Raw genomic sequence first — 12,509 nt, 5'->3', positions numbered from 1 at the left:
TCCTCAGCTTACACATTGTGGGTCTCAGCTCTATTCTGTTGCTGTAAAATCTGAATAATTTTTCACATTGAGATATCTCACCTCGCTTGTGTAATAACATTGAATGAGAAAATATGTAAGACGTCATGGTATAATTGCGATTTATCACAAAAAACAAAGCACAGTAATAAAATAAGTATTACTAAGAAACAGAAGGATAATATAAGCTACTGTAACACGAGTGAGTTTAGCGAAACCAGGTTTACTTCCGATGATACCAGGCAGAGATACCGTCAAAACTTTCTTCCCGAGAAACCTTCATGTGCGATGACGTGACGCGATATTCGGCCAACGAACTGTGTGGATACAACCATGTGAAATGTTTTGTGATCTGTGGAATATTTTGACGTGACATGACGTGACGGCTAATGTGAACTGCCCTTAAACAAGCAAAAAAATGGTTCAAATGGCTCTGAGCACTATAGGACTTAACATCTGTGGCCATCAGTCCCCTAGAACTTAGAACTACTTAAACCTAACTAACCTAAGGACATCACACACATCCATGCCCGAGGCAGGATTCGAACCTGCGACCGTAGCGGTCACGCGGTTCCAGACTGAAGCGCCTAGAACCGCACTGCCACAAGGGCCGGCTTAAAGAAGCAGTATCGTCCCGAGATCACGAGACAATTTCACCTCAATGCTGACAAAATGCGCAATCCTCACTCCAGAGATATTTCTACTCTACAGTGGCAACGAATGATTTTTTAGAAGGATTTGAGTTTAACGTTCCGTTGACCTCTTAGACATCTGAAACGGGTGACTTTCGGAGTTTCAGGAGGCAACTGAAAGGAATCTGGCGTAATATATTCTTTCAACTTCCAAAGCTCACATTTACGAGAACTATGGAAAATTTAAAGCTAGATGAGCAGTGGGGAGGGGGGGGGGGAGTTAAACGGCATTCGTAACGATTACGCACTCGGCGCCATAACTAATGCATTGCTTCTCTCAATTCCTGTGTGTGTGTGTGTGTGTGTGTGTGTGTGTGTGTGTGTGTGTGTGTGTGTGTGTGTTGGTGTTTACTGGCGCTCAACGTCGTGGTTATCGGTACCCTGACACACATTATAAGAGACGAATGTGGACAAATTTAGTAAGATGGAAGCAAACATGTAAAGAAAGCGGGAATAGATGAAAAATGCTGTATAAGAAAATAAAACGTAAGGAAAACGAGAAAGGAGCGTCAGGGATGCCACAGAAAATTGTCACTGGCTGGCCACTAACGTAAAATGTGGGAGAGCCAGTCTTCCTGTGAACAAATTAAGACCCTCTCCCTAAAATCTTGGTAAAAACATTGGACAAGTCACAGAACTTCAAAACTTTAACCACATTCGTTTGAGTATTTCCTAAAAGAGATGTCAGATCCGCCGGCAAGTCAGCCGTGGCCTGCTGGTCAGAACATAAAACGCAATCCAATAAAACGTGGCGCACAGTGATCTGGACGCCACAAGTACCACACATTGGAGGGTCCTCTCGCCGGAGCAGGAAGCCATGCGTCGTGGGGCTGTGTCCTATCCGAAGCCGAGTAAGGAGAACCTCGTCCCGCTAGTGTGAATAAAGTGACCATCCACACAATGGCTTTCCCATGGTTGACAGAAATTATCGAAAAGGAATACAGTTATTAGATCTTTGCTGACGACCGTAGAAAATGTAAGGATCGTAACAGGCTGCTGTAATAATTTTTTAGAAACTTACTGCTGGGAGGAGCAGCAGAATGGAAAGCTGGAGGAACAAAGACTACGATAGGCGCCGGCCAGGGTGGCTCAGCGGCTCTAGGCGCTACAGTCTGGAACCGAGCGACCGCTACGGTCGCAGGTTCGAATCCTGGCTCGGGCATGGATGTGTGTGACGTCCTTAGATTAGTTAGGTTTAAGTAGTTCTAAGTTCTAGGGGCTGATGACCTAAGAAGTTAAGTCCCATAGTGCTCAGAGCCATTTGAACCATTTTTGTTTTTGTTTTTTGACTACGATAGGCGATAAAGATGTACGAATTGTTAGGTGTCGTATTTACGTGCAGATGAAAAGATTAGGACAAAATGGAAGACATTTGGTCAATGGAAAAGACTGATGAAAATTAAAAAAAAAATAAAATAAAAAAATCTTGATGGTGTCAGTCAATTAGCTAAAGCGTGTAGAGCCTCCATTTCTCTCTGATGCAAAGTCTGATCTTAAGAGGAGACTTTTCGCTAAGTTTTGATACAGTGAAGATTGTGTGTGCTTTCATAGTGGCTTAGTAGCTTTTTTTTTATTTTTTTGTTACTGACTGAAGGGATGTGGTACTCAGCCGTTGCGTTAGTTCACGTCAAACACGATTTATATCGAGGCTCGTGGCGTGTCAGTCTCACTGTACTGTGTAACTATGACCTACTAAACTGAGATGTAGAATTCACGCCCTTCAGTATTTGCGTTCATTGTAATTTTAATTATTACATTCTTCGTAAAGTCCGAGTGTATTTAGCCTGTCTTACCTACCTATGCGCAGCTGGTGGAATTGTTTGTTTATGGTTGCCTCTCCCAAGGAACGTAATAATTCAGAGTGAATGTCGCCTGCTCTGTGGGCGTTTACCAGCTTACGTGTTTCAGTGATATGCGCAATTCTTATCGCGGTATGATTTCTCCATCTCGTCATCTCCTACTTCCTCCTCCTTTTTACGTACGTGTTCAATTCCCTCGTGCAGCCTTTCTATGTATTCCGCCCATTCCTCATATAATGACCGGTGACGCACCAGTCTAGCTGGGAGCGGCCTTGCAAAAGAGCCAGAGGCACATAGATACCTGTTTCAAACTGATGCTTGCTGATGGACTGAGAATTTCAGATGTTCTTGCTCGACGCCAGTACTGCAACTGCTTGCTGCCGTCTGTGCATAGTGAAAGGTTGATCCTGAAATGCTCTTTTTCGTCAGGTTTTTATTAAGTTTCTTTCTTGTGTCTGTCTGTCCACTTGGTACAGATTTTGCAGTTGATTTTAAACTAACCTCCCGATGAGCTAGAGAATCGGAAATTCTAGCATAGTTCAGAACTATATGACAATGCAATATCAGCTCGCTTCTTGTCTTGTGTCCGGTGGAGGGTAGTCAGTGTACCACTGCTATTTCCTAATTTTCCCTATTCCAGTCGGGAATGGTTCGCAGGAAATACGATTGCTGGTAAAACTCTGTGTGAACTTGAATCTCACTAATGTGTACCAACACGGTCTTTACGCGACGTATACGTTGAAGGAAGCAATGTATCAGTTGACTCAGCTGAAGATAAACGGAAATTAACCTAACATTTACCCCATGTCTTTGTTGTTAACTCGTCAAAGTGTTTGAAATTCTCTGAAAAATTTCACACACTGAAGACTGAAAGGCAGAAAATCAGTATTCAAGTAAATATCTGTTTTTAATACACCACGTTAATAATTTCAACTAGCCCCATAGAAAAATTCCTAACGCCACACAGATAGTCCTGAAAATTTCTGATTGAGAGTTTGTTGTTAACAGCTACGAAGGTACATGTGGGCTGAATACAAAAACAGCGGGGCGCAAGCAACAGATAATACGAAGATAGTAAACTACTCACGTATTTGCCGCATGCTTCTCACGTTTTCCGTTTAAAATCTTACAAGTATTTTCATAGTTATTACAAATTCACAACTACAAATTTTTAGGAGTATGTGTATGGGGTAAGGAATCTGTAACGGATTAGGAGAATTTTTTTTATTTAATTTAGTCCGATGTAAAAACGCAGTATGTTAAACATTCGTTTTTATTTACATAAAAAATTTTGATCAAGCATTCCTGCTTTTAAGGTGATAGGTTAAATGGCAAAAAAAAATCGACGTTGGATATCCGATAATCTTCATCAGTTCCATCAAGAGCGTCTGCATTATTTGAAAAACAGTGGTATGGTATGCCACTAGTGAAACACAATTTATGTGACCGATCTGTTTCCATCACAGCATTACGAGTTTCAGATACAGAATTGCAACATTTTTTTCACTTCCCTCTTTTTCACTATCCACCTAGAAACATTACTAAGGGAAAGATAGAAAGCGACTACAGTAAAACTGAAGAGACCTTTAGAGAAAAGAGAATCGCCTGTCTATTTATCAAGGGTTCAGATGGAAAGACAGTCCTAAGAAAATAAGGGAAACACACGCACAGAGATTTTATACAAGGGAGATGTACTTGAGAGCAGTATTAGGGAAGTAGAAGAAGAGGTAGATGAAAATGAGATGGGAGACATGATACAGACAGGAGAATCTGACAGAGCACTGAAAGACCTAAGACGAAAGAAGGCCCCGGGAGTAGACAACATTCCTTTAGAAGTGCTGGTAGCCTAGGGAGAGCCAGCCATGACAAAACTCTTCCATCTGGTGAGCAAGACGTATGAGACAGGCGAAATACCCTCATATTTCAAAAAGAATGTAATAATTCCAATTCCAAAGAAAACAGATGCTGACAGGTGTAAAAACTACAGAAATAATTCCTTACAAAAGAATGAAAAAACTGGTGAAGCCGACCTCGGGGAAGACCACTTTCTATTCCGGAGAACTATAGGAACACGCGAGGCTATAGTGAGCGTACGACTTCTTATTGAAGATACATTAAGGAAAATCAAACCTACGTTGATAGGATTTGTAGACATAGAGAAATCTTTTGACAATGGAATACTCTCTTTCAACTTATAAAGGTAGCAGGGGTAAAATACAGGAAGCGAAAGGCTATTTACAATGTGTACAGTACCAGATGGTAGGAATAAGACTCGAGGCCATCAAATGGAAGAAGTGATTGAGAAGGGAGCGAGACAGGTCTGTTACCTGTCCCCGATGTCATTCAATCAGTATATTGAGAGAGCAGTAAGTGAAAGAAAAGAAAAATTTGGAGCAGGAATTGAAGTCCAGGGAAAAGAAATAAAATCTTTGAGGTTTGCCTATGACATTGTAATTCTGTTAGACACATCAAAAACTTACAAGAGCAGTAGAACGGAATGGGCAGTGTCTTGAAAGGAGCATACAAGATTAACAATAACAAGAGCAAAACGGGGATAACGGTGTGCAAGCGGGTGATACTAAGAGAATTTGATTAGGAAATAAGACACTTAAATTAGTAGATGAGTTTTGTTATTTGGGCAGCAAAATAACTGATGATGAAGTAGGGAGGATATAAAATGTACGCTGGCAATGGCAAGAAAAGCATTTCTCATGATGAGAAATTGCTTATAGTCAAAATCATCATGTCGGCGAGTCGCATGTCGGTCATTGTTACGTCGTTTCGGCGGTTCCATCTTAAAATTCGGTGTGCCTTGCCAATTTCTTTCATAATTTCCGAAGTGCCCTGAGTTATTATTTTGTGGCTGTTCCGTATTTCTATGTCCCTCTTCCCGTATTGGAGCACGAGTGGCTTCTAAAATATGTAATTCCTGTATTACCTGTGTCAACTGATCTTGTACTTCCCGAATTTCTCTTTGGTGTTGCGTATTAATTTGATTTTGATTTTGTTTGAATTTCCTAATTTGTTCGCACACTTCTGTGTCATTAAAGACTATCGGTTTTGTGTCATTCAGATTATCATCTATCTTCGTAGATAAATTATTTAGCTGATCCGAAAGTTCAACTACTTTCTCTGATAATGAACCAATTTCCTCCATGTGTCTTTCTGAACCAATTTTCGGAGTATCTACTGTGTTCTTTAAGTTTTCCTGAGTTTTTGCAAGTTGCGTAACAGAATCGGTAGATGCAACTGACTCACTTTTAGCTTACAAGTTGTCGTGATTTTCATGAACTATAGTTTGCAGTTCCTTTATGGCTGCTTCGTGATCCTGTAATGCATTTTCACGACGCGAAAAAATAGGTTGGAAATGCTCACAAATTTGTGTTTTTACGTCATTACAGACTTTTTGACATTTCGATTCGATTTTATGTAACTCAGTAGTTAAATCTTCACGTGTTTGTTCAAGTGTGGTGTCTAACTTTTGAAGATTTTGTTCCATTGTGTCTAACTTTTGAAGATTTTGTTCCATTGTGTCTAACTTTTGAAGATTTTGTTCCATTGTGTGTAACTTTTGAAGATTTTGTCCCATTTGTTTCTGATTTTATTCAAGCGTTGTGTCTAACTTTTGAAGATTTTGCTCCATTGTGTCTAACTTTTGTAGCCTTTGTCCTATTTATTGTAATAACAATGCACTCGTGGCTGAAACATATTCCTCAGTGCTTTTCGGCAGTGAAGTTGCACCGGCAACATTCACATTTTGACAAGCAGAAAATGTGTCTTGACTTATTTGAGAAAACGGTGAGGACCCAAAACCTGAATCTGCAGTATTTGCAAAATTGTGTCCTGTCATTCCCGATTCCTGAGGCGGGCTGTTGCCGAACGATCGATCGATAATGCTTCCCTGTTCACTAATTGTTTCACTGTCTACACCACTGTTTGCAACCCGCTCTATTTCCCTATGCACAGTTACCAAATTACTACTTTGAACATGAGTTAATTCATTACACGGTGGCGCTAACACACTGCTTTCGTCTTCACTGTCATTTCTCAGTTTACTTTGGAGCCTAGTATTACGTTTTTCACACGCTATTATTGTCACAATATTTCACACGGCAACACAGAAAAGCACAATTTGAAGAGCAAAATAAGAAAACACATTAACATAGCATTGAAAATGATATCTCATTAATTACAAGCGCAGCTGCGAAATACTTGGTGCAAATCTACATGCATGCCACAACTGTTTTACTGTACAAGAATGAAAAACTACAACTACAAAGGAAATTCTCTCTACAATTACGCGCTAGCAATAAACAAAAGCTACACTAATTACACAAACTACAAGAAAAAATCAGAAGATTCCAGTGAGGTATCCTCGGCTAAGGGTCGACATATGAAACGTCCCCTTAGAAAAATTATACATGACTGTCCTTAAACTGACACACAGTATTTTTAGCGCAACGCAATCTGACTTTCAAAAATCCCTACAAAAGAATGGCCCTGACTAACATTAACCTATACGTTTCACAAATCACTTACCTCACAAAAATCTTCGTTACTCGAACTACTGCAATACAGCGAGCGCCACTACTGCCAGATAAATAAAAGATTCAAACTACGGAAGGCACTAAATACTGATAGGCATAGTTAGCAAATGAAAGATTTTAATAGAGAACAAACAATGTATTTACCTTAATAGTGTTGAAAAATTATAATATACATAGCAGTTCATGACATCCAGTCTTACAAATTTCAAAACTCCGCCATATCTCTCCCCACATCCACCACTGCTGGCGGCTCACCTCCAACTGCGCAACGCTACGCGCTGTTAACATCCAGATGCCCAACACTACAATGGCAGACAACAATGCAAAACTAGCCACAGACTGCACACAACACAGCCAGTGATTTTCATACAGAGCGCTACGTAACGTTGCCAATAAGAAAACATAAACAGTCTTCTTACAAAGATTTCACACACATTTGAACAATTTTTGATACCTTTCTTAAAGCACTAACTGAATGAAAGCAGCACTTTATATTGTTAAGAAGAAACGATTTTAAAGAACACATACATCGAGTGTCCAGTGTCAGAAGCCCCAAACTCCAGATGAGTGGTCGATAAGATGTTCGCCAACTTGCGGCACATACTGTTCAAACTGCCAGTTTCCGAGCCAAAATACCCTTTGTGACGGACAAAAGTCACCCCAGAAAATAATGGCGTATATTATAAGCAAGAAAAATGATAGTATACTAATTTTCTTGTTGAATTATCACTTACTACAGATACGTTCTGATGGCAAATACCAGGATCATGCAGTTTTTACCAAGTTCCTGACCATCCGTTTCCGTGACGGCTTATCGTCTAACTGAACACCTATCAGTTTGGATTGTTCATACTCATTAATCATATGCACAATTCCTGTAATGGTAACTTCTGTTTTAGATGAAACTTTCTTGGGACTGAAAAGATACTATCCATAAATTAGCGCGGATTTAGAAAGCATCGCTCAATCGGAATTCAGCTTCATCTTTTCTCACAAGATGTCCTGCGAACCACAGATGAAGGGTAACTGCAGGATCTATAGTCCTAGACTTCTAGATGCATTTGAAACAGTGCCCTACTGCAGACTGTTAACGAAGGTCCGAGCACACATGTTAAGTTCAGAGATATGTGAGTGGCTCGAAGACTTCTTAAGTAATAAACCCAAGTACGTTGTCCTCGGCGGTGGGTGTTCATCAGAGACAAGGGTATCGTCAGGAGTGGCCCAGGAAAGTGTGATAGAAGCACTGTTATCTTCTGTATGCCATGCAGCTATAATTAGAATGCAGCTGTTCGTCGAGGTTCAGTGTGAGCTGTAGTTTTCGTATGGCAGCGAAACAACTTGGTAGGTATGTTAGTGCGTAACCGGTTAATGCTTGAAAAGAAAAATAGATCCAATTTTGCCCCTTAGTTGCAAATCTGGCGCTGTTCAGCATCTCGTCGACGTTACCGTTTCTCATATTGAACAAACCGTGTAAGTGGCAGTTAATAATGAAATCATTATGCCTTTTTCTCTTGTTTCACATTTTCTCCCAACATCCTGTTCCTAATCAATTACATATGGTGTGGTGTCACCGCCAGACACCACACTTGCTAGGTGGTAGCTTTAAATCGGCCGCGGTCCATTAGTACATGTCGGACCCGCGTGTCGCCACTTTCAGTGATAGCAGACCGAGCGCCACCACACGGCAGGTCTAGAGAGACGTACTAGCACTCGCCCCAGCTGTACGACGACTTTGCTAGCGACTGCACTGACGAAGCCTTTCTCTCATTTGCCGAGAGACAGTTAGAATAGCCTTCAGCTAAGTCCATGGCTACGACCTAGCAAGGCGCCATTAACCATTTCAAGATAGAGTCTCACTTGTATCATCAAGAATGCTGTATATAAATGATGGATTAAAGTTAAGTATTATAGCAGCTACGTACTTTTCTTTATAGCATTCATTACGTATCCTGTTTCAGACCTATCTCTAGCCTGCGTCAGTAACGCGTGGCTTTCGGCAACTTCAGTGTGGCGTAGTTGTCTTGTTACGCCACAACATATGGAATCCCTTCTGTGCGTCTTTCTTGGATTCACAGCATCGGATCTGTACCTAGTGGCTAAAGCTGGAACTAATTTTTTTCCTGCATAATTCGGTTCCGTATTAATGCATTAGAGTATGTACTAAGTTTCGCTGCCATACGGTAATTGCAGCCCACACCCGACATCTGTGAGTAACTGCACTCTAGTTATAAACACCCAGCACATAAATGATCTGGTGGACAGGGTAAGGAGCAGTCTGCGGTTGGTTGCTGATGCTGCAGTGGTGTACGGTAAGGTGTCATCGTTAAATAACTGTAGCAGGATACAAGTTGACTCAAACAGAATTTCCAGTAGGTCTGTTTGGCAGCATGCTACAAACGTAGAAAAATGTAAGTAAATCAAAACGAGTAGGAAAAACAATTCCGTAATGTTCGAATACAGCATCAGTAGTGCACTGTTTCGAACAGTCAGGTATGTCAAATATCTAGGCGTGACGTTTCACAGCGATACGGAAGATTTGGAAATTTGTGGTAAGTTCTTATGGGACCAAATTGCTGATGTCATCGGTCCCTACGCTACACTAAGGGCAAACACACACAGCCATGCCCGAGGGAGCACTCGAATCCCGACGGGGAAGGCCACCACGACCGTGACAAGGCGCCTGAGGCTGCGCGGCTACCCCGCGCGGCCGACAGACATGTGAAAAGAAGTGAGAACGTTAGATCGGTAATAGGGAAGGGAATGGTCAAATTTCAGGGAAGTGTGATTCACCTGTAAAGGAGACCACACATAAGTAGAATGGTAGTGCAACCCATTCCTGAGTACTGCTAGAGTGTCTGGAATCACCACCATGTCGGATTAAATGAAGACATAGAAGCAATTCAGAATCGGTTTGCCTAAATCTGTTACCGGTGGGTTCGATTAACAGCCATGTACTACGGATAGGCTTCGTGAGTCAAACGGGAGTCCCTCGAGGGAAGGTACCGTTCTTTTCGCGAAAGACTGTTGGGAAAAATTATAGAACCGGCATTTACAACCGACTGCACACGAATTCTGCTGCCGCCAACGTTGGTTTCGTGTAAGAACCACGAAGAGAAGATAAGAGGAATTAAGGCTTGTCCGGAAGTATATAGACGGTCGTTTTTCCCACGATCGATTTGCGAGTGGAACAGGAAAGGAAAAAACTAGTGTGGTACAAGATACACTCAGCCAGCCACCATGCGATGGTTTTTGGAGTATGAATGTAGATGTAGATGTAGAGCTATGTTGATGGACTCCAACAACTGTTACTTAAAATTCTTAGCCGAGTTTCGTGCTCCTGAAGGTTGCTGCCGAGACTCGGAAGCTGCGGGACACATTTTATGTGATTGTGTGTGTGTGTGTGTGTGTGTGTGTGTGTGTTGTGACGCACGTGAGGCATCTCGTGGGAGAGCGGAATGCGGCCGCCGTGTACAGCTGGCCAATGCGGGCGCCCGGAGTGGGGGCAGAGCCCGTGCCTTACCCTGCCCCCGCCCCCGCCGCCGCAGCCACCGCCCCCACCCCCGCCTCACAGGAGTCAACGGCCCGGCCTGGCGCGGCGGGCCGCGCCGTGGGGAAGGTCAGTGATGGAGGCTGCGCGGCGGTCCGGCCGCTGTCTGCAGTAGAAGGAGCCCCCAGCGAAACAAACCCCATCGCGTAAGCCGCTGTGACTGAGAGCACCCTGTGGGACAATACGTGTCGAGTCTCGAGGCAGTGGCGCAGCAACTGCGGCGTGCGTATCCTCAAGCTGTCACCACACGGGACGAGGCCACTAACGTGGACGTGCACGCAGACGCAATGTCCAACGTCACGAGTCACGACGCCTCCGGCACACGGCACAACCTCTCTAACGTAATTTTGCCTTCTCAGCACCCCACAGAGGCAGTTGCCCGCTTTATTTGCCTAGCAATCAACATAGTTTGTTCACGAAACCAGATGCGCGTGAAATTCCTCTCTCGTCCATACGCTAGTGACGTCCTTCCGTCTGCAGTAAACGCTAACTAAAACTTAAGTATCGTTGAACACGTAAAAAGACAAAAAAAGAAAATTACATGTCCAGTCAGTAAGGACATGAGCCTTTAAAAGTTGTAAAACTAAAAAAACTAAACTCCGGCACCGACCGCTCGCCGTGTCATCCTCAGCCCACAGGCGTCACTGGATGCGAATATGGAGGGATAAGTGGTCAGCACACCGCTCTCCCGGCCGTACATCAGTTTACGAGACCGCAGCCGCTACTTCACAATGAAGCATCTCCTCAGATTGCCTCACAAGGGCTGAGTGCCAACAGCGCTCGGTAGACGGGTTGGTCACCCATCCAATTGCTAGCCCAGACCGACAGCGCTTAACTTCGGTGATCTGACGGGAACCGGTGTTACCACTGCGGCAAGGCCGTTGACTCTTTAAAAGTTCACCAAATCGAACAAACTCACTCGTGACAGAGAACGCATTACATTTACCTAACATCAAGAATTTCACAAATTATTCCTCTTCATTTCTTAAGGAAGTCTGACACATTGTTAGAAACCGCGAAGATGAAAAATTAAGGGAAAGAAAATAGACACAATAGCAATCGAATCCCACTCGAACTAACCTCTGTACTGCAAGATGGTGCCCTTTCTCACTACGGTTTTTTTTTTCATGTTGTTCTTTATTGTTCTCGGTATTTGGTCTGGGCGGACGTCACATGACACCCATTCAATTTCATCGTTGAATACTCCATTCACTTTTATTTATTTATTTTTATTATTATTATTATTACTGAGGGCAGCCAACCCTCTGACCGCACACGCTGAACTGCCGTGATGCTAAGATGCTTAATCTTCAGTGTGCTGTTGTCTTAACTCTGATATATATATATATATATATATATATATATATATATATATATATATATATATATATATATATATATATATGAGTTACTACTTTATGTCTAAAAATTCATCCATTGAATAGAGGGCATTGTCATTCAAAGATTCTTTTAGTTTGTTTCTAAATATTGGTTGGCTATTTGTCACACTTTTAATGTTGATTGGCAAATGACTAAAGATTTTTGTGGCAGCATAATTCATCTCTTTCTGTGCCAAATTAAAAAAAAATGGTGCAAATGGCTCTGAGCACTATGGGACTTAACATCTGTGGTCATCAGTCCCCTAGAACTTAGAACTACTTAAACCTAAGTAACCTAAGGACAGCACACAACACCCAGTCATCACGAGGCAGAGAAAATCCCTGACCCCGCTGGGAATCGAACCCGGGAACCCGGGCGTGAGAAGCGAGAACGCTACCGCACGACCACGAGCTACGGACCGGTGCCAAAGTCAGGTTTAACACAGAATAGTAACGATCGTCCTTTCTTCTAGTGTTGTAGTTACGCACTTCGCTTTTGTTTGGAATTGGGATGCGTTGCCAATAAC

The 12,509-nt window shown here is 42.5% G+C and overlaps 1 pseudogene; it reads right to left on the bottom strand.

Annotated features, from left to right (window-relative positions):
* Positions 1-11,371: 11,371 nt before the first annotated feature.
* On the bottom strand, positions 11,372-11,489 carry LOC126195840 (5S ribosomal RNA; annotated as a pseudogene).
* Between the last annotated feature and the right edge of the window lie 1,020 nt (positions 11,490-12,509).

The sequence above is a fragment of the Schistocerca nitens genome, chromosome 7, assembly GCF_023898315.1.
Source record: "Schistocerca nitens isolate TAMUIC-IGC-003100 chromosome 7, iqSchNite1.1, whole genome shotgun sequence".
NCBI classification, from domain to species: Eukaryota; Metazoa; Arthropoda; class Insecta; order Orthoptera; family Acrididae; genus Schistocerca; species Schistocerca nitens.
This window is presented reverse-complemented; position numbering and strand designations above follow the sequence as displayed.